General features: G+C 42.6%; 1 long non-coding RNA gene across 1 annotated transcript in view; it reads left to right on the top strand.

Annotated features, from left to right (window-relative positions):
- The window catches only part of LOC148106680 (uncharacterized), a 28,649-nt gene extending 5,470 nt beyond the window's left edge, over positions 1–23,179 (top strand). The window contains exons 2-3 of the long non-coding RNA XR_015723624.1: positions 20,794–20,886; positions 22,762–23,179. This is a non-coding gene — a long non-coding RNA (uncharacterized LOC148106680). The remainder of the gene's footprint in view (positions 1–20,793; positions 20,887–22,761) is intronic.
- Position 23,180: the final 1 nt, after the last annotated feature.

Raw genomic sequence — 23,180 nt, 5'->3', positions numbered from 1 at the left:
ACAGTGTCCCAGGCAGAGAAGGGGGAGTAGGAAGGCCTCCGTGGAGAGAGCTGGCCTGACTTGTTCCAGGAATGACGAGGCCAGAGTGAGGGAGAAGGAGGAGATAGCAGATGGGGTCTTAGGGACCTGGGGTGGTGGCCACTGGGGGATTTTGAAGTGAAGAGTGAGGTGACCTGACTTGGGTTTTATGGGATCACTTCAGCTTCTCTGTTGAGAACAGTGAGGGTGGAAGCAGGGAGATCAATTAGTAGGCTACTGGAATATTCCAAGACATGATGCTGCCGGCTTGGATCAGGATGGTAGGGGTGGAAGTGATGAACACAGACCAGGTTCTGGGTACATGTTGAAGAAAAAGCTGATGGGATGTGCTGACAGATTGGATGTGGGTGAGGCCGATGAGTGAAAGAAGGTCCCCAGCCTTCTGGCTCATGTTGGATGCGGCTCCCTCCGGCGGCCCCTGACACCTGCAGACAAGGTCCAGCCCATTATCTGTTCTCTATGTATCTTCTTCGTGGCAGTCAGCCCCATCGCAATGGAGACATCTTGTTTAATGTTTGTCTCCCCCGTGAGAATCATGGTGCCAAGAGGGACCGTGTGTGTCTCAGGGCCACGTGCCTTGTAGACCCCTAGGAAGTATTCCTCAGCCAGCAGAGTGACGAGGAACTGAATGTAGATGCTCAAGGTTCTATTTCCTGATGAGGACTCAAAATTGCCATGTTCTGTTTCCCTGGTTTTGAGTGGTCTGTGTGTTTTAGAAACCAGGCCAGGGGCTGGAAGACTGAGATTCTATTGTGAGAATTCCAGAAGTTAACCTGATTTCAACTGCATCAAAAAAAGTCACTCTTGAGGTGCAAGTGGGTCAGAGGATCACCTCTTGGGAGAGGTAGCATTTTCTGGAAGGCTTAGCTAGGCCTTTCCAGCTCACTGATGGCATCTTCCTGGCTCTGCCCAGAGAGCAGGGCTGAACTTTTGATCTGAAATATTCTGATGGTGGGGATTGGTGCTTTCCCTCCCCAGAGAAGACATGTCAGTTTAGAATGAAAATATTCTGGTGAGGACAAATTGGCAGCCAAACGTGCTCATCAGGAAAGTCAAATAAATCATGGATTTTCTGGGTTTTTTGTCCCCTCACCCCATTTTTCCCATAAGGAACAGATTAAATTTTGGCAAATATTTGTGAAAAACAGTGGTCTGAGATCTAGAATACTAATTTTTTTTCTTTTAATGGTTAAGTTTTTTTTTAAGATTTAATGTTTTTGTTTTTGTTTTTTTTTTATTTAAAGATTTTATTTATTTATTTGGCAGAGATAGAGACAGCCAGCGAGAGAGGGAATACAGGCAGGGGGAGTGGGAGAGGAAGAAGCAGGCTCCCAGTAGAGGAGCCCGATGTGGGACTTGATCCCGGAACGCCGGGATCAGGCCCTGAGCCGAAGGCAGACGCTTCAACGACTGCGCCACCCAGGCGCCCCATAAGATTTAATGTTTAAGTAATCTCTACACACAGCATGGGGCTGGAAATCACAATTTTTTTTTAAAGATTTTATTTATTTATTTGACAGATAGCCAGCGAGAGAGGGAACACAAGCAGGGGGAGTGGGAGAGGAAGAAGCAGGCTTCCAGAGGAAGAGCCTGATGTGGGGCTCGATCCCACAAGGGAGGGATCAGGCCCTGAGCCGAAGGCAGACGCTTAAGGACTGAGCCACCCAGGCGCCCCTGGAAATCACAATCCTGTCAAGAGTCACATGCTCTCCTGACTGAGCAACCTGGCCTTCCTTAAGGATTAACTTTTTAAATGACAAAAGTAAATACATTTCTCCCACTCAGCCTAATTTGAATATACTGTGCATACAGTGTTTTTTGTGTTTTTTAATGGCTGAATTGTATTCCACAGTGCGGTTGTACTTTACGTGATGATTCTTCTGTTTGTCATTTGGGTGGCTATGATTTTGCTATTAAGATCGGGCTGTGATGAACATATTTTTGCATGTGTGTTTGAGTTTTCCAGTGAGATGGATTTCAGGGTAAGAGCTTCTGCAAAATGATCCTCAAGAGTGATTATGTCAGTTTCTGTTTTGACCTATGGTAAATAAGATGCTAATCACAGAGTATTTCTCAGTCTCTTAAATTTTTTGTCAACATGCGGGGGTGGGGGGGAAGATAATGCCTGTTTTAAATTTATCTATATATATATATATATATATATGTTTATGTTTTATATTTAAATCTAAATATATATTTATTATATATACATATTTATTTTGTATATGTGTTTAAATTTATATATATAAATATATATTTATACATATACAAATATATATTTTAAAGAGTTACTTGTTCACGAGTGAACACAGGGGAGGGCCAGAGGGAGAGGGAGAGAGACAATCTCAAGCAGATTCCACACTGAGCACAGAACCTGACTGGGGCTGGATCCCACAATCCCGAGATCATGACCTGAGTCAAAATCAAGAGTCAGATGCTTAACCGATTGAGCCACCCAAGTGCCCCTTAAATTTATATTTTTATAATCAGTAGTAAGACTGAGCATTTTTAGTTGGTCACTGTCAGTGATACTTTTTTCACATGAGCCTTCTCTCCTTATCATTTTCCTACTGAGTTGTTGTCTTTTTGTTTGGGTATTTATATTTTTATTATTGATTTGTAAGAACTTTTTATATGTAGGATAGTAGTCCTTTGCCTCTGTATTTGTTGCAGTATTTTCTCTCAAACTGTTGCCTTTCAGTTTAGCTTGTACCATACATTTCATGATACATTTCATTCTGAATCTTTATGGTGCCAAATCTCACAGTCTAACTTTATGGCTTGTGGCTTTGGATAATGCTTTAAAAGACCATTTTCAATCACTACATTTTCTTTTAGCACTTTTATGGTTTGGGCTCCTACTGCTTAGACCATTCATCTATTTTTATTATTCTGTATGTTATAAGGTAGCAGTTTTGGTCCCTACAACATCTAGTGATGGTCTATATCCCCCATGGATTTGAAACATCACTTAGATACTAAATTGTTATATATATTTTAACACAGCCATGTGTCTGTCTTCTTCACTTCCAGTTGGAATTTGTTTTTTTCATTTTGATGCATGAACATTTTGACTTGCAAAGTTACTTAGTTGTGAATTGATTGAGAGCTCCCACAGCTTGCTTCTCAGAATAAGAAGAGGTTTGTACTAGGGAATAACACCCTTTTCTTAGTTCATTTGAGCAGCTATACTGCAGGAAGGAAGAAAAGAAAGGGACACTGACCAAAGGTATGTGTGTAAGTCTGTGAAAGCAATAGCTTTTCAGGAAGCCTGTGGTGTAGACTTCAACATACATGTCATTGGCCAGAACTAAGCATGTGGCCCTACCTCTAGGTGCAGGAACATGTGAGAGGGGAGAATTTCTCACAGGGCAGATTGATACCTTGAACAAAATTGGGGTCCTCTTAGTAAGGAAGAAGGGGTAGGTGGATATTGAAAGGGGAATTTGGAGGGTCAGCTACATCTCTCTTGGCTCTTTTTTTTTTTTTTTTCCTTTATAATTTCCCTAGGTCGGGGTGCCTGGGTGGTTCAGTCGGATTGAATGGCTTAATCTCAGGGTTTGAGTTCAAGCCCCACGTTGGTCTCCATGCTGGGTGTGTAGCCTATTAAAAAAAAAGAGGGAAAAGAAAAAAAAAAATTACCTCAAGTATTCTTAAGAGACAGAGGTGAAAGGGAAGAAAGCAAATGGAGGTGGGAGGGCAGGGGAGAAAAGGAGATAATTTGTAAAATGAAATGCTCAGGTCTTATTATTCAGTTTGATGAGCATTTTAAGAAATGTATACAGTTGACTCTTGAACAACATGGGTTTGAATTGCATGGGTCCACTTATATGCAGATTTTTTGATAAATATAGTACAGTACTGTAAACATATTTTCTTTATGATTTTCACAATATTTTCTTTAATGTAGTTTGTTGAAGGAATACAATATATAATACATCTAACATACAAAATATATGTGAATGGACTGTTTATGTTATCAGTAAGGCTTCTGGTCAACAGTAGGCAATTAGTAGTGAAGTTTTTGGGGAGTTGAAAGTTAAATGAAAATTTTTGACTGCACAGGTGTCAGCACCCTTAACCCCTGTGTTGTTCAAGTGTCAACTGTATATCTGTGCCCCACCACCAAAACCAAATATGAACTGTATATGAAACTCCAGAAGTTTCCTTTGTATCTCTTTCTAGTTAGGCTCCTTACCTCCACTGGTCATTTTCTGATTTCAGAATCTGTGGTAGATTAGATTTGCCTTATCTTGTAGGTCGTGTAAATGGAATCGAATGGTATGTATTCTTTTGTCTTCTTCCACTCAGTGTGTTCTTTGAGATTTATCCATGTTGTGTTCACTTATCAAAGATAAAGCCAGATCCTAGTTTAAGTGGTGAGGACAGATTTTAATCAGCAATAACTCCTGCAATCAGGAAAAGAGTCCAGCATGAATTCAACTCAAACTCAGTTTGTACAGAGGGCATTTTAAAGAGAGAATGAGGGAGTAAGGCCAGGTATGAATAAAGTCAGAGAAGTAAAAGATTACAAAAAGTGAGAAAGGCGTTGTTCCATGTGAAACCACCTGCATTTACTCACTGGGAGACAGGAGCCAGACTTTTCAGTGTTGGCTGAGCAAACAGTAGATGCCTTGAGTTTTCTCAGTCATGGACTAAGGGGGACTGGCGTTGTCCTAGGGCTGGGGTCTTGAGCTGTTAGAAACTATGTTAGTGTTTGGCCCAGTCTGCATATGATAAGCCAAGGTTGAGGCCTTGTCGAGAAGGGGGTTCAGAGGAATCTGGCTAGAGTTTGGTCAAGGAGAGAGTCTTTGTCAGTGTAAAATAGTTTGTTCCTTTGTATGTAGTGTGCCTATACCACAATTTGTTCATCTGTTCAACTGATGATTAGACATTTTGTTGTTTCCAATAATTTGGTCATTATGAATAGGCTATAATAAACATTCTTATAGAAGTCTTAGATTTCTCTCAAAATTGCTTCCTGGGATTGCTTAGTCACAGGGTGGGGATATATTGAACTGCTAGACTAATTTCCAAAGTGGTTTATCAGTTTACACTTCCCACCAGCAATATAGTAACACCCCAGTTGCTCAGCATCCTCGTTGACATTCTGTGCTGTCAGTGAGGGTGAGATAGCATCTCATTATGGTTTCACATTACATTTCCCTGGTGACAAATGATCTTAGGCACCTTTTTGTGTGTTTATTGGGCATTCGTACATCTTTTGTGAACTGTCAGTTCAAGTCTTTTGCCCATTTTTGCTGTTCCTGTTGTTTTTGGTTTTGACTTATTGGAATTTATGATATATTCTGAATAGGAATTCTTTGTCACGTAGATGTATTGTAAATATACATGTATAAGAAAATGAAAATTTAAAATATTTACAGTAGCATCAAAAAATGTAAAGTGGGGGTGCCTGGGTGGCACAGCGGTTAAGCGTCTGCCTTCGGCTCGGGGCGTGATCCCGGCATCTGAGATCGAGCCCCACATCAGGCTCCTCCGCTATGAGCCTGCTTCTTCCTCTCCCACTCCCCCTGCTTGTGTTCCCTCTCTCGCTAGCTGTCTCTGTCTCTGTCGAATAAATAAATAAAATCTTTAAAAAAAAAAAGTAAAGTTTTTGGGGTGACTGGGTGGCTCAGTCGATGAATCATCTGACTTTTGATCTCAGCTCAGGTCTTGAACTCAGAGTTGTGAGTTCAAGGCCTGCATTGGTCTCCATGCTGGGTGTGGAACCTACGTAGAAAACAAAAACAACAGCAGAAAACCAAACTGGCTAGGAATAAGTCTCAAGAAAGACATGAAACACCTTTACACAGAAAAAATAAAACATTGTTGGGAAGAATTCAAGAAGACTGAAATAAATGGGAGATATGCTTTGTTTATGCATCGGAAGATTTGCTGTCATCAGGATTTCTGTTCTCCACCACTTGATTCATGCAAACAATGCAATCCCAGTCAGACTTGTAGCCATCTTTTTTAGAAGAAATGACCAGATTGATTCTAAAATGTATATGGAAAGGCAAAGGGTCTGGAATAGCCAAAATAGTCTTCAAAAGAACACAGTTGAAGAATGCTTATTCCTGCTGAATTTTAAGACTTATAGCAAAGCCACAGTAATCAAAGTCTTCGGCATAAAGATAGATCAATGAACAGAATAGAGAGTCCAAAAATAGACCAAACACAAGTACTGTTGATTGATTTTTGCCCAGAGTGTCAAGTCAGTTCAGTGAGGGAAAGGAAGTCTTTTTAATGAATTATTCTGTTTGAACTGGATATTCAGGTGGAAAGAAAATGGAGCTTGACCCGTACCTCGTTCTGACACACACACATTAATTTGGAATGGATCCTAAACCTAAATATAAAAGCTGAACCAGGGGGCGCCTGGGTGGCTCAGTCACTTGAGTCCAACTCTTGATTTTGGCTCAGGTCATGATCTCAGGGTCATGAGATCAAGCCCCGTGTCGAATCAAGCCCTGTGTCAGCCTCCACGCTCAGTGAGGAGTCTGCTTGAGATTCTTTACTTTTGGCCCTTCCCCTGTGCACACTCTCTCTATCAAATAAATCTTGAAAAAGAGAAAAGCTAGAACCATAAAACTTTTGTATGAAAACATGGGAGAGTATCTTGATGACCTTGGGGTAGGCAAATGTTTTGTATACAGAACATAAAAAGCACTAATTACAAAGGAAAAATAGATACACTAAGAACATGAGCAGGCAAGACAGGCTGGGAGAAAATATTCAGAATACATGTTCTTAAGTGTTTTATTTTTTCCAAAAGTATGTTAGCATTATTCAGGTCCATGGCATCCTATTATTCTATTCTGTATTAACTGGTTTTTTTTATTGTTTGTTTGTTTAAGTCAGGTATGAGACATTGTACCGCGGAACTTTCTGATTGACTTCTCCTTATTTCACCCTCTTGTGAATGTTGGTTCATTTTCCATTAACGTCTTGCCCACTATTCAGGGACTCCTTACAACAGAGAGAGTAGATTTTATATCCTGTTAATCCTTGTGAAGTAATTGGCTGTTAGATGAAGCCAGAAGGCAATCCCAGTAGCTTCCATTGGGAGGAAACGTTAGCCTATGAGTCTTAGTTAATTGAGGCACAGCGTTGTTTTTTCTTTTCAATATTTTATTTATTTATTTATTTGAGAGAGACACAGAGACAGAAAGACAGAGTGGGCGGGAAGGAGAGAGGGAGAGGGACAAGCAGAGTCTGCACTGAGCTTGGAGCCTGAACACTGAGATCATGACCTGAGCTGAAATCAAGAGTCGGACACTCAATTGACTGAGCCATCCAGGCGCCCGTTTTCGTTTTTTTCTTAATTTTTTTTATTATGTTATGTTAGTCACCATACAGTACATCCCTGGTTTCTGATGTAAAGTTCGATGATTCATTAGTTGCGTATAACACCCAGTGCACCATGCTATACGTGCCCTCCTTACTACCCATCACCAGTCTATCCCATTCCCCCACCCCTTCCCCTCTGAAGCCCTCAGTTTGTTTCTCATAGTCCATAGTCTCTCATGCTTCATTCCCCCTTCTGATTACCCCTCTTTTTTTATCCCTTTCTTCCCCTACCGATCTTCCTAGTTCTTCTATTCCATAGATGAGAGAAATCATGATAATTGTCTTTCTCTGCTTGACTTATTTCACTTAGCATTATCTCCTCCAGTGCCGTCCATGTTGCAGCAAATGTTGAGAACTCGTTCTTTCTGATAGCTGAGTAATATTCCATTGTATATATGGACCACAACTTCTTAATCCAGTCATCTGTTGAAGGACATCTCGTTTCCTTCCATGATTTAGCTCTTGTGGACACTGTTGCTGTGAACATTGGGGTGCATATGGCCCTTCTCTTCACTACTTCTGTATCTTTGTGGTAAATACCCAGTAGTGCAATGGCTGGGTCATAGGGTAGCTCAATTTTTAACTTTCTAAGGGACCTCCACACTGTTTTCCAGAGTGGCTGTACCAACTTGCATTCCCACCAACAATGTAGGAGGGATCCCCTTTCTCCACATCCTCTCCAGCAATTGTTGTTTCTTGCCTTGTCAATTTTTGCTATTCTAACTGGCATAAGGTGGTATCTTAGTGTGGTTTTGATTTGAATTTCCCTGATGGCTAATGATTTTGATCATTTTTTCATGTGTCTGTTGGCCATTTGTATGTCATCATTGGAAAAGTGTCTGTTCATATCTTCTGCCCATTTTGTGATTTGTTTATTTGTTTCTCGCGTATTGAGTTTGAGAAGTTCTTTGTAGATCTTGGATACCAGTCTTTTATCTGTAGCGTCATTTGCAAATATATTCTCCCATTCCGTGGGCTGCCTCTTAGTTTTTTGACTGTTTCCTTGGCTGTGCAGAAGCTTTTTATCTTGATGAAGCCCCACAAGTTCATTTTATCTTTTGTTTCTCTTGTCTTCCGAGGTGTGTCATGAAAAAGGTTGCTTTGGCCGATGTCGTAGAGGTTGCTGCCTATGTTCTCCTCTAGGATTTTGATGGATTCCTGTCTCACATCGAGGTCTTTCATCCATTTGGAGTTTATCTTTGTGTATGGTGTGAGAGAGTGGTCAAGTTTCATTCTTTTGCATGTAGCTGTCCAATTTTCCCAGCACCATTTGTTGAAGAGACTGTCTTTTTTCCACCGGATGTTTTAAACAGGCCAATTAATTATGAAGAGATTGAGTCAGTGATAAACTCTGACAAAACTCTTTGCTTTTGTTTTGTATTTTCCTTAGGTGATTAACACTTTAGGCCTTGCGGATCCGCTGAGGAAAGCAACGGCGCTCACAAGAAGGAAAACAGACTCAAAGTCTGTGTAGGTACAAAGTTTATTGCCCTTAAGACTTTGCTTCCTGCCTTCCATTTATAACCAAGAACGAAACCAACAAGAAATAGAAACCAAAAACTGAGACTAGTCCATGCAAAAGAACAACGATAAAAATGAGAGGTAGAGCAATATCTTACAGGCCAGTATGCAGCCTGCAGTTAACATTCCAAACTTGAAAACCGATGCTAAGAGTATCGGATTGATTTTTGCAATTGCATAAATATACATTGTAGGTACGTATATATGTACGTACCCTGCGTATAAATACACACACACATCCACACAGACACCGTTTGCGCAACTGAAGTGTTGGGGGAGGGATGGCAGTCCAAGTGGGTAAGTAGGTTTGAAAAGCAATAGAATGAAGTTTCCTGCAAGGTTGCACAGCTTGAGGAAACAGCCTTGACCTCTGTCTGTAAAGCGGTGCCTTCCACACAGGCTGCTTCCGAGGGTTGTACGTGTTCCTGTTTGTCCAGCATGCGGAGTAATGCCTGGCACTGGAGTCAGCACTCAGCACTGTTGATTAGAAGTGAAATGAAGCAGCCCCAGCCTCGACCCTCACTGGCTGGGAGAGCGGGGAGGGCGCCTTCCCATTCCCTCAGACGAAGAACTGCCCGCTGGCGGGCATGTCACACCTCTCCTGGCAAGTTCCCACTGTTGCAGGTGACACTCCTGCCAATAGGGCAAAGTCAGTCAGTGCTTTTTGAATGAACAGGTGGCTGGACCAGATCCACGTTTCCCACGGACGGAATGTGAGATGACTTTAGGTGGCACCCAGGTAGATGTGTTACATTTTCAAAGGTATTGATTACAGGGTGTGTTAGAAGAAAATATTAGGTAGCATGTCACACCTGGGTGCTAAAAAAAGTGAGTTGATCTAAAGGACTGTTGAGGGGCCCCTGTGTGGCACAGTGGGTTGAGCATCTGCCTTTGGCTTGGGTCATGATCTCGGGGTCCTGGGATTGAGCTGCATGTCGGGTTCCCCGCACGCTTCTCCCTTTTCCTCTCCCTCTGCCACTCCCCCTGCTTGTGCTGTCGTTCTTGCTTGTTCTCAGTCTCTCAAATAAATAAATAAAATATTTAAAAAATGTAAAATAAAGGAATATTAAATGGAGCAGGTGCATGGTGAGTGTCATGAAAATTTCAGGGCAATCGTGGATTGAATGAACACTGTTAAAAGGTCTTTCTAAATCTGAGATTTTTCATTCTTGGCATTTTATTTCAATATCTATTTATTTATTTAACTTTTTGAGAGAGAGAGAGAGAGAGAGAGAGAGAGAGAGAGAGAACACATGTGAGCAGTGGTGGGGAGGGCAGGGGAGAGAGAAAGATCCCAAGCAGGCTCCACGCCCATTGCAGAGCCAGATATGGGCCTCAATCTCAAGAGTCTGAGATCACAATTTGAGCCACAACCAGGGGTCGGCTGCCCAACAGACTGTGCCACCCAGGCGCCCCTGATTTCTTCCTGGTGTGTCCTGCAGTCACTGGAGCATCGTGTTAGAGTTGTCATTATGTGTGCACATGGACGTGCTCAGTCTTCCTGGTGGAGTGGTTGGACCGCTGCACTCACAGCCCCTGGCTGCTTCAGTCCACATACCATCTAGGGGCCATTTGAAGAAGGGGCACAAATTCTAATTGCTGTTCGAGAACCATCCATCGATACCTTCTGATCAGACCAAGAAAGACTCAGTAACACAGCCTACACCTGGAGGGTCAGGAGCTTGGAAAGAAATCTCAGAGCCGATGATGGCGATCTCTTCAGAAGCGCAGCCTCGCCAGTGTGCTTGGCTGCACGAAGGTCAATGCTGGGTGGAAACTCCCAGATATCCTGAAAGGGAAGACCTAACCAACCCATGTCACTCATCTTTTTCCTTTCATTCTGTTCAAATAAGTCTAAAAGGGCTTTTTCATAAACACAAAATTAGAATTCTAAGCAATAAGAAAAACACTGACTAACTGGCAGTGTTTCTTCTTTTTTCTGTCTTACAATTGATGGTGTCTTAGAATGAAATACGCATATGGTTAGTGTAGAAACATTTTAAAACAAAGAGAAGTTAAAACACACACATACACATACACACCCATGCACCCCAGAAATCTCTGATGTTTCTCCTGTTTCTCTGCTGTTCTTCAGCCTCCCTGCCTGCCTTCTGCTACTGGAACATTCCAAGGCGCTTCCTGCCCCAGAGCATTTCTATCTGTTGTGTGTCCTGTCTGGAATGCCTTTTGCACAGCTCTCTCCGAATTCTGTGGGGCTCCACGTGGCCTTCCCTTTTCAGGGAGGCCTCCCTTTTACCTTCTCTAGTGCAGGTCCTTCCATCCCCCATGCAGTTGTCCTACATCTGGCATAAGCTGTTATGTCTCTCTGTGTCTGCTCTTCCCGGGCTCCCCACGGTATCCCCAATGCCTGGCACTTAGCAGATACTCAACAGGTATTGCTTGAACTGGATCCATAGTGTTAAACTGAGGGCTAATGCAGCAGCTGCTCCTTGTCATCCAGGAGAGGGCAGTAGGAAGTACAGGGAGGAGCTCCTAGAGGAAGGCAGCTTGGTCAGCTTTTCAGCAGGTAGAGCTGCTGAGTGGTGGAGCGAGTGCCTTCTTTGTGGGGCGTGCTCAGGGAGTGGCTTGGTGTTGTTGAAGGGTTCTGGCACCGGATGTCAGGGTTGGCCAGTCATTTGGAATGTTCCTTCCAACCAGACATCCATGTTTGAGGACTGTTCTCATCACTGGTCTGTGGTTCTTGCTTCAACTGCAGATGTGGCTTTTACCACTAGATGGCACTAGATGATGCCTTTGAGGACAGTGCTCCTCAAACCACCAACAGAGAGCAATTGTCTCTGTTTTAATTATTGAAGTAATCGATCTATACAATGTTATATCAGTTTCAGGTGTGCAGCATAGTGATTTGACAAGTCTGTATACATTACTCAGCGCTCACCACGATTAAGTATAGTCACTATATGTCACACAGTAGGGCATTGTTACAATTTTATTTGACCATATTCCAGACATTGTACTTTTCATCTTTGTGAGTTATTTATATAAGTGGAATATTGTAACTCTTAATCCCCTTCACCAATTTCGCCCCCCCCTTTACTTCTGGCAACCATCAGTTTGCTTTCTTTCTTGAAGAGTTTGTTTTGTTTTGTTTGTTTGGAGAACAGATTTTTCATGACACTTATACCCAGAACACATACTTCGACCAAAGCTTCCTGAAACAGTCTTTAACTCTTACAGTATGTAGTCCATACTGATTTTTTCTAGTTTACTTATTTGACTGTATTTTCTAAGACGGTGATTTGCAAACTATTACATTGATTTTATGACATGGATGGGTCACAATTCATTGTTTGAAAAGCACCATTTTAGACAACTGAGCCTGTTCACCCTTGTAAAACTCTATAGGTCAGCTTTCCTTGACAATCTGGGCTTGCAGGTAATTGTGTCCCTTAGTGCGTACTTTGTGTGTTTCTGTGTTGAGTTGCTGCCTTGAGTAGCCGAAGGTATGTGCTTCCTTATGGGTGTCTGTGGATGTGGGAACATGGACGTGGGAGACTGGGGGGGACATGTTGGTACAGGATTTGCACCGACTGTAGTCAAGAGAGCAGTAAGCCTTGTCAGTGGATATAAAGAGAAAATAGAATATCTATCTGCTTCTGGGAGCTCAGAACCCAGCTGGGTGACATCATACACACACACACCCACACACACACCCTACCCCTTTCAGCTTACTCCTCAAGCAAGTGGAAATGAGCTGATGCGCTCAGGATATCATTTAGGATGTTTCAGGGTGTAAATAACAGAAAACCAACTCCATTTGGTTTATTTATTACTTTTTTTAAAATGTAAATTCAATTAGCCAACTTACAGTACATCCATAGATTCAGATGTAGTGTTCAGTAGTTTGTCAGTTTTGTGTAACACCCAGTGCTCATCATATCACGTGCCCTCCTTTATGCCCATCACCGAATTACGTCACCCCCACACCCACCTCCCCTCCAGCAACCCTCAGTTTCTTTGCTAGAGTTAAGAGTCTCCTATGGTTTTTCTCCATCTCTGATGTCTTCCCAGTCTGTTTTCCCTCCCTTCCCCTAGGTCCTCTGGCCTGTTTCTTATATTCCACATATGAGTGAAACCATATGATAATTGACTTTGTCTTACTGACTGGTTAGTGTACTTCGCTCAGCATAATACCCTCCAGTTCTATCCACGTGGATGTAAATGGTAAATTTTCATCCTTTCTGTTGGCTGGGTAATATTCCACATGGTATAGATGTGGTATAGATGGTAATACCACATCTTTTTCCATTCATCTATCGATGGCCATCTTGGCTCTTTCCACAGTTTGGCTGTTGTGGACATTGCTGATGTGAACATTGGGGTGCACGTGCCCCTTCGGGTCACTACATTTGTATCTTTGGGGTAAATACCTAGTAGTACAATTGCTGGGTTGTAGGGTAGCTCTTTTTTTTTTTTTAAGATTTTATTTGTTTGTCAGAGAGAGAGAGCACAAGCAGGGGGAATGGGAGGCAGAGGGAGAAGGTGGCTCCCCGCTGAGCAAGGAGCCCGACGCGGGACGTGATCCCAGGAGTCTGGGATCGTGACCCGAGCCAAAGGCAGATGCTCAACTGACTGAGCCACCCAGGCATCCCAAGGTAGCTCTATCTTTAACTTCTTGAGGAACCTCCATACTGTTTTCCAGAGTGGCTGCACCAGTTTGCCTTCCCACCAACAGTGTAAAAGTGTTCACCTTTATCCTCATCCTTGCCAACATTTGTTTCCTGTCTTGTGAATTTTAGCCATTCTTACTGGTATGAAGTTTTATCTCATTGTGGTTTTGATTTGTATTTCCCTGATGCCAAATGATATGGAGCAGGTTTTCATGTGTCTGTTGGTCATTTGTGTGTCTTCTTTGGAGAAATATCTGTACATGTCTTCTGCCCGTTTCTGGATTATTTTTTGAGTTTTGAGTTTGATAAGTTCTTTATAGATCTTGGATACTAGCCCTTTATCTGATAAGACATTTGCAAATATCTTTTCCCGTTCTGTGGGTTGCCTTTTAGTTTTGTTGACTGATTCCTTTGCTGTGTGGAAGCTTTTTATCTTGATGAAGTCCCAATAGTTCATTTTTGCTTTTGCTTGCCTTGCCTTTGGAGATGTGTCTAGCAAGAAGTTGCTGCGGCTGAGGTGGAAGAGCTTGCTGCCTATGTTCTCTAGGATTTTGTGGGATTCCTGTCTCACATTAAGGTCTTTCATCCATTTTGAGTTTATCTTTGTGTATGGTGTGAGAGAGTGGTCAAGTTTCATTCTTTTTCATGTAGCTGTCCAATTTTCCCAGCACCATTTATTGAAGAGGCTCTCCTTTTTCCATTGGATTTCTTTCCTGCTTTGTCGAGGATCAGTTGACCATAGAGTTGAGGGTCCATGTCTGGGTTCTCTGTTCTGTTCCATTGATCCATGTGTCTGTTTTTGTGCCAGTACCATGCTGTCTTGATGATTACAGCTTTGTAATGGAGCTTGAAGTCTGACATTGTGATGCCCCCAGCTTTGGTTTTCTTTTTCAACATTCCTTTGGCTCTTTGGGGTCTTTTCTGGTTCCATACAAATCTTAGGATTATTTGTTACAGCTTTGTGAAAAAGTTGATGGTTTTTTCATAGGGATTGCATTGAATGTATAGATTACTCTGTGTAGCATAGACATTTTAACAATATTCTTCCAATCCATGAGCATAGAACATTTTTCCGTTTCTTTGTGTCTTCCTCAATTTCTTTCATAAGTGTTCTGTAGATTTTGGAGTACAGATCCTTGACCTCTCTGGTTAGGTATATTCTTAGGTATCTTATGGGTTTTGGTGCAATTGTAAATGGGATCGATTCCTTCATTTCTCTTTCTTCTGTCTCATTGTCAGTGTATAGAAATGCAACTGATTTCTGTGCGGTGATTTTATATCCTGCCGTGTTGCTGAATTCTTGTATGAGTCCTAGCTATTTTGGGGTGGAGTCGTTTGGGTTTTCCACATAAAGTATTGTGTCATCTGCAAAGAGTGATTGTTTGACTTCTTTGCCCATTTGGAGGCCTTTTATTTCTTTTTGTTGTCTGATTGCTGAGGCTAGGACTTCTATTTGAACAACTGTGGTGAGAGTGGGCATCCCTGTCGTGTTCCTGACCTTAGGGGAAAAGCTCTCAGTTTTTCCCCATGGAGAGTGATACTCGCTGTGGGCTTTTCGTAGATGTCTTTTATGTTACTGAGGTATGTTCCCTCTACCCCAACACTGTGGAGAATTTTAATCAAGAAAGGATGATGCATTTCGTCCAATGCTTTTTCTGCATCAATTGAGAGGACTGTATGCATCTTGTCCTTTCTTTTATTAATGTGATGTATCATGTTGATTTGATTTGCGAATGTTGAGCCACCCTTGCAGCACAGGAATAAATCCCACTTGGTCATGGTGAATCCTTCTTTTAACGTACTGTTGTATCCTACGGGATAGTATGTTGGTGAGAATTTTTAAACCCATGGGGTCTTTGTCTGGTTTTGGGATCAAGGTAATGCTGGCCTTGTAGAACAAGTTTGGAAGTTTCCCTTCCATTTCTATTTTTTGAAACAGCCTCAGAAGAATAGGTATGAGTTTTTCTTTAAATGTTTGGTAGAATTCCCTTGGGAAACCATCTGGCCCTGGACTCTTGTGTGTTGGGAGATTTCGATCACTGCTTCTATTGCCTTGCTGGTTATGGGTCTGTTCAGATTTTCTGTTTCTTCCTGATTTAGTTTTGGTAGTTTGTAAGTTTCCAGGAACGCATCCGTTTCTTCCAGATTGCCTCATTTGTTGTCATATAGCTGCTCATAATATGTTCTTAAGATTGTTTGTATTTCCTTGGTGTTGGTTGTGATCTGTCCTCTTTCATTCATGATATTATTATTTTGGGTCCTTTCCCCTTTCTTTTGGATAAGTCTGGCTAGAGGTTCATCAGTCTTATTAATAATTTCAAAGAACCAGCTCTAGGTTCATTGATCTGTTCTACTGTTCTTCTGGTTTCGATTTCATTGATTTCTGCTCTGCTTTTTATAATTTCCATTCTCCTGCTTGGTCTAGGCTTTATTTGCTGTCCTTTCTCTAGCTTCTTTAGGTGTAAGGTTAGCTTGTGTATTTGATACTTTTCTAATTTTTTTTTTTGAGAAAGGCTTGTATTGCTATGTACTTTCCTCTTAGGACTGCTTTTGCTGTATCTCAAAGGTTTTGAGTAGCTGCGTTTTCATTTGCATTCGGTAAGAATTTTTTTAATTCTTTTTTTTTTTTTAAGATTTTATTTATTTATTTGACAGAGAGAGAGACAGCCAGCGAGAGAGGGAACACACGCAGGGGGAGTGGGAGAGGAAGAAGCAGGCTCTCAGAGAAGCAGGGAGCCCAATGTGGGGCTTGATCCCAGGACCCTGGAATCATGCCCTGAGCCGAAGGCAGACAGTTAACGACTGAGTCACCCAGTTGCCTGGAATTTTTTAAAATTCTTCTTTAATTTCCTGGTTGACCCATTCATTCTTTAGTAGGATGCTCTTTAGCTTCTGAGTGTTGGTGTTCCTTCTAAATTTCCTCTTGTGCTTGAGTTCCAGTTTCAAAGCATTGTGGTCTGAAAATATGCAGGGAATAATCCCAGTCTTTTGGTATTGGTTGGGACCTGATTTGTGACCCAGTGTGATCTGTTTTCGAGAATGTTCCATGTGCACTGGAGAAGAATGTGTGTTCTTTTGCTTTAGGATGGAATGCTCTGTATATATCCATGAAGTCCATCTGGTACAGCGTGTCATTCAGAGCCCTTGTTTCCTTGTTGATCATCTGCTTAGATGATCTGTCCATTGCTGTGAGTGGGGTGTTGAAGTCCCCTATGATTATTGTATTATCATCAATGTGTTTCTTTAATTTGGTTTTCAATTGACTTATATAATTGGCTGCTCCCATGTTAGGAGCATAAATATTTATAATTGTTAGATCTTCTTATTGGGTGGACCCTGTAAGTATGATATAACATCCCTCTTCCTGCCTTACTATAGTCTTTGGTTTAAAATCTAATTTGTCTGATGTGAGGATTGCTACCCCAGCTTTCTTTTGAAGTCCATTAGCATCATAAATGGATCTGTACCCTCCTCACTTTCAATCTGGAGGTGTCGGAGTCTCTTGTAGATAGCATATGAATGGGTCTTGCTTTTTTATCCAATCTGATACCCTGTGTCTTTTGATTGGAGCATTTAGCCCATTTACATTCAGAGTAACTATTGAGAGATATGAATTTAGTGCCTTTGTAGTACCTGTAGAGTCCCAGTTTCTGTAGATCGTTTCTGTTTCTTTCTGGTTTACATTACTTTTGGGCTCAGTCTTCGCTTAGAGGATCCCTTTTAATATTTCTTGCAAGGCTGGTTTAGTGGTCATGTGTTCTTTCAGTTTCTGTTTGTCCAGGAAGCCCTTTATTCCTCCTTCCATTCTGAATGACAGCCTTGCTGGATAAAGTATTCTTGGCTGTATGTTTTTCTCATTTAGTACCCTGAATATATCATGCCAGCCCTTTCTGGCTTCCCAGGGCTCTGTGGATAGGTCTGCTGCCAGCCTACTGTTGCTACCCCTTTAGGTTAGGAACCTCTTGTCTCGAGATGCTTTCAGGATTTTCTCTTTATGTCTGAAATCCGCAAGCTTCGCTCTTGTATGTTGGAGTGTTGATCTCTTTTTATTGATTTTGAGGGGGGTCCTCTCTATATCTTGGACTTGTATGCCTGTATCCATCCTGGGATAGGGAAATGCTCAGCTATGATTTGCTCAAATATACCTTCTGTCTCCCCTCTCTCTCTTTCTTTGTTCTCGGGGACCCCAGTAATTCTATTGTTTTGCATTATGGTATTGCTGATTTCTTGAAGCCCCCCTTCATGGTCCATTAATTGTTTTTCTCTCTTTCCCTCGGCTTCCTTCCTTTCCATCAACTTGTCTTCTATGTCACTTACTCTCTCTTCTGCCTCACTTACCCTAGGTGTTAGAGCATCCCATTTAGACTGCATCTCAGTTAAAGCATTTTAAATTTCAGCCCGATTAGATTTTATTTCTGCACGAATATTCTCTACTCTCTTTTATGCTTTTTTCAAGCCCAGCTAATAACTTTATAATAGTTATCCGGAATTCCAGCTCTGATATTTTACTTATATCCATATCAATTAGATCTGTGGCCGAGAGTATTGCCTCTGGTTCTTTCTTTTGTTGTGAATTCCTCCTTCTAGTTATTTTGCTCACAGAAGAATGGATGAACAGGAGAGCAAAATCAAAAATATTAACCACGACCCAAGCAAAATCCACACTAGACAAATCTAAAGAGGTCAGAAACCAAAAAAGAAAAAAAAAGAGGGTAGGGGAGAAGAGAGAATATAATCTCCCAGGTGTTCAAAACAGGTGATCCACTTGGTTTCGGGTATATTTTAGTCTGTTTGTTAAAAGACACTAAATCCCAATAATGTAAAATCACCAATGTGTGTGTGTATGTATATATACATATACAGAAACATAAAATTGAATAAAGTGAAAAGAAGCCAAAAAGGAAGAATATATCTAATGTAAATGTAAAAAAAATGAAAGTTAAAAAAAGACTTAAAAGCAAAGAGTTGATAATATAAGAAACTAGTTGAAAAGGAAAAAAGAAAAGGAAAATTTTAAACTGAAAGATAAACAAATCACGAGAAAACCTTTGAATTTTATTTACTGTTTTCCCCTAGTGCTTGCTTCTAAACTTGGTGTTCACCTGTTTTTCCACATGGTTTTCTGGGGGAGGGGCCCGCTGTGCTGATTCTCAGGTGTCTTTGCCTGGGGGGAGTTGTACCCTCCATTTCCAGGGGGCCAGGCTCAGGGTAAACTGCCTCTAGTTGGTCTGTATGGCTTTTGTTCCCTGAAGGCTTTCTGGGCCTCTTTAGAGGATGAAAACGAAAGTGGTCATGCCCTGATCTCCAGTCCCTGTGCTGAAAGATCATGGTTCCCTCTCTTCAGTAAACCCTCAGGGATAAGGGGTCTTCACTTTTGTGTATACCAAACTCTGCAGTCTCCTGCAGTGCATGCCTGCACTGATCCTCCCAGGAGAAGGCGGAGGGTCGCGGCTTTTCTGTCCTTTGCAGGGCCCCCACATGATAGCTTTTGCCTGACCAAGCCGCGGTTTGAGGTTTATGGCAATCCCCCTCCTCTGCTCCCTGACCCTAACAGATTTCCCGGCTCCAGTGCCTGGGAACTCTGCTGGCTCAGGTACCCCTGTTTTTCCTGTGACCCTAGGGATCCTGAGACCACACTGCCCCACCTGGGATTCTGCCCCACCTCGCCACCTGAGCACCTTTCAGGCAGGGACGTCTCTCACTTGGAGCAGATTTCTAAAGGTCTGATTTTGCACTCTGGGGTTATGTCACTTTCCTGTGGACAGCTCACACAGGCTCCCTCTCCCTGCAGATGATCTTCCCATATATCCCCACAGATTCATTTCTCCGCACCTTCTACTTTGCAAAAAGTGGTCACATTTCTCTTTGTAGAATTCCAGCAATTCTTTCTGTACATCTCAGATTGAATTCATACGTGTCCGGAAAGACGTAATAGTTATCTAGCTAAATTACAGGAACCACATGAATTGAGGTCCCCTGCTGTTCCATCATCTTGCCTCCCTCCCTCTATGTATTACTTTTTAAAAAATATTTATTTATTTTAGAGAGTGAGCAGGGGGATGGGCAAAGGGAGGGAGAATCCTGAAGCAGACTCCCTGCTGAGCACAGAGTCCAACACGGGGCTCAATCCCAGGACCCTGAGATCATGATGTGAGCCTAAACCCAAGGTAGCCACTGAATTGACGGAGCCACCCAGGTACACCTCCATTTGGTTGAAATGTTAAACACAGGGGTGCATGGGTGGCTCAGTCAGTTAAGCGGCTACCTTGGGCTCAGGTCATGATCTCAGGGTCCTGAGATCGAGCCCCCCATCAGGGTCCCTGCTCAGTGGGAAGTCTGCTTCTCCCTCTCCCTCTGCTACTTCCCCTGTTTGTGTTCTCTCAGTTATTCTCTCTCTCTCTCTCAAATAAATAAATAAAACCTTAAAAAATAAATAAATGGTAAACATATATATTAATTCACAAGATAACTGATGAGGGGCAGAGCAGACTCCAGGCCCACAGTGACTTGGCATGGCCTTAGCGTTCCAGGCTCCTTCCCCTACGTCTTGTTGTCCTAAGGCTAGTTCCACTCAGGTTTGACAGAAGACCTTCAGGGATATTTGGACTTCAGCTCCCCGGCTTAGAACACCAAAACTTTGCTTCCTTGTAGCGTAGACCAGGGAGAGTTTAGGCTACCATAGCATTTTCCGGTTGTATAGACCAGAGAGTACAGGCTACTCTAGCATTTTCTAGGTTGTAGCAGTTGTGTTTATTTGTTCCTGGTTTTCCCACTATGACCTGCTTAAGGGATGTGGAAGGACTGGTACCTAATACAGAGCCGGGGGAAATACTTAGGTAGTCATTCGCAAGTTTCACAAAACAATCCTGGATCTCCTTTCCTATGGACACAGAACTTCTGGTTGAGCAGAGTTGTCTGATTGGCTCTGGCCAGTGAGTTTGCTGAGGGAATAGGTGGTGGCAGGTCTTCTAGGTGAGGTATGAGGTGAGGTTATGTGCTTTCTAGGGTCCTGGAAAAAGAGTTAGCCGCATGAGTAAAGAGAGGAAAGAAATGGCCACTGTGGGAGGTTGAGGGGCCGTGTATGTGAGCACCAAGAGCGATGGCCGAGTCTGTTGACATTGGTAAGGGAGCACCAAACGTGCCTCTGTTGGCCTTTTGAGGTAGATGATTTTCCTCCTCGACCTGGGTCCTGAGAACTGGGCCAGAACCTAATGACCTCTATTCACCTGCCTCCTTTCCTCTGTTCCAGGTTTGCAGTAAGCCTTGGCTACTGGCATGACCCTTACATCCAGCATTTTGATACGACTGTCTAAGGAGAGGAGGTCCTCTGAAATTAACAGAGGCAAGTGACCCCCTCCCTCCCAACGTCCCCTCATCAGCCCAGAGGCCTGAGGTTTTAGGAATTCATTCTTAAAAAGAGAGAGTTCCAGTGTTCACTCTCTCCAGGCATATGAATGTGCTCCTATCCCAACATCCTCATGAACACAGTGTATTATGAACCTTTTCATTGTGGTTAATCTGATATGGGAAAATGTTATCTTACAGTAATTTTGTTTTATAATCCTCTGATTTTGGGGGTGAAGTTGAAAATCATTTTTGTATGTTTAAGAGCCATTTATATGATCTTTTACTGTGAATTGTCTGTTCAAGGAAGGAATTACTTTTTTGGCTTTATTAAAGCGGTAATAACACTGTTAGGCTCTGCAAGTCCTTTCTATCAAGGCAGAGAAAGGATTTGAGGTGGGAGGGTGACTCAGTCTCAGCCAGACTGAGAAATTAACCAGGTGACCACAGTCCTTGTGTGTGCCAGGAATCCTGGCCCTAAAGATGGAGCCTATGGGTAGATTCTATAAGAAATGCAAAGAACGTTAAACGTGGTGGTCCCTGAGAAAAAGGACGTGGATCTTACTTGGAGCTCAGGATGAACCCAGGCATTAGGAAGATGGGGCCAGTGCTGGCTCAGAGGCCTGAAGCCTCCCTCCTGGGCTTCTGAGGAAGCTTTCTGTACCACTTCTGCAGAGGCAGGGACCCACCTCGGGGCCTTGGGAGCTGGGTGCCCGAGGCAGCATGTCAGCCAGCCTGCCTCTTCCTCTGCCTGGGCTGGCATCTCCAGACTGGGGCCCACTAGGAGAGTGCTTCCCAAACAGCGTGTGGTGAGCATTTTTAAAGTTTTTTCCCAATAATCAGCCTGTTGTGGATGATACTCTATAACATACAATAAAAATGATTTCCTTGAAAAATAAGAAGCCAGAGACACGTAAAATACAAGCTCAAATTGTGTAGTAGCAGAATCAATAGGACTGCAGTAAGTTTCTAAATGCTACTCCAATTTTGTTCTTAAAATAGTTAAGCGCAAGGCTTTAGAACACAGATTTTATCTTCCTTTCCCCCTCTTTTATTTCCCATCCCCTTTGCTCCAGCTCCCCACTCCGGAGCTAAACAAGTCCGTTTATTGGGCAACGTTTACTCCTGGCTTCCCCTCCCACCGATGCTCTGTGAGGCCTTTTTATAAACATAGAGGCTCTTACCCACACAGAATGGAGATGAAGGGAACACGGTAAGAAATACTTTTTTTGTTTGTTTTGACATTTATCTGCCCCATTCCCTGACCCCAAAATATTATTTTTGTCATGATCTCGCAATTCTGAGTTTGAGCCGAGTCCTGAGTAGCTTTCACCTAGCTATGAAAAAGCGCATTTCCAAAAGGAACATTTAGATCTGACATTTTGATGTAAAACACTTGTCTTTCCCATGTAAAATAATGGGACATTTTATTTTAATTTTTAAAGATTTTATTTCTTTATTGGAAAGAGAGACCATGAGCAGGAGGGGCAGAGGCAGAGGGAGAAGCAGGCTCCCAGCTGAGCGGGGAGCCCGATGCAGGGCTTGATCCCAGGACCCTGAGATCCTGACCTGAGCCAAAGGCAGACGCTTAACCAACAGCCACCCGGGTGCCCCAAGGGGCAATTTATTTGTAAGATCGTTAATTCCATTAAATCATTAAATAGATTGTACTTACTTTGCTGGTAGCAGCTTTAAATTAAATTTAAAAAAGGAAGAGAATGTGAAAGTCACTCTTTCTCCCATGAAGTCCACAAAAACCCGCTGACCCGGAGGAAGAGCAGAAGTGTCCTGATTTGCTTTTCTCCTGGCGTGTGCTCTGCAGGGATGATATCCCACCTCACTGAGCAATAGCTTGTCTCTGTCTCTCTCTCAGGATATTTCGCTCACGTCCATGGCGTCAGTCCGCTTATAAAGGCATTTCTACGGAAGACAGAATGTCATTGTCAAATTCTAAATCTTGGGACTGGGGTGGATACCACCTCTGGAGATTAAAGGTAAATGAAAATTCTGCCTCTTCTTTCCCAAATTGTTTCACCTGTGAAGGTGCCCGCCTGGTTCAGAAATGTTAAAATATATTCAGAGGGAATGCAGTGACGGTCTGTCTCGCGCCCCCATCCCCAGATGCTTGCACCTGCTGCCCCCGTCAGCCACATATTTAGTGTCCCCAGAGCCCTGGTGAAGGATGGGTGCCTTTCATCTCATCCTTTGCTGTTACAAACAGGGCTTAGGATAAAAATCCTAGTAGACATTTCCTCTGCATGGGTGGAAGAACCCTGCCCATGGAATTATGAG

Source organism: Ursus americanus, unplaced genomic scaffold (assembly GCF_024610735.1).
Source record: "Ursus americanus isolate L20-20 unplaced genomic scaffold, mUrsAme1.1.p SCAF_159, whole genome shotgun sequence".
Taxonomy (NCBI): Eukaryota; Metazoa; Chordata; class Mammalia; order Carnivora; family Ursidae; genus Ursus; species Ursus americanus.
This window is presented reverse-complemented; position numbering and strand designations above follow the sequence as displayed.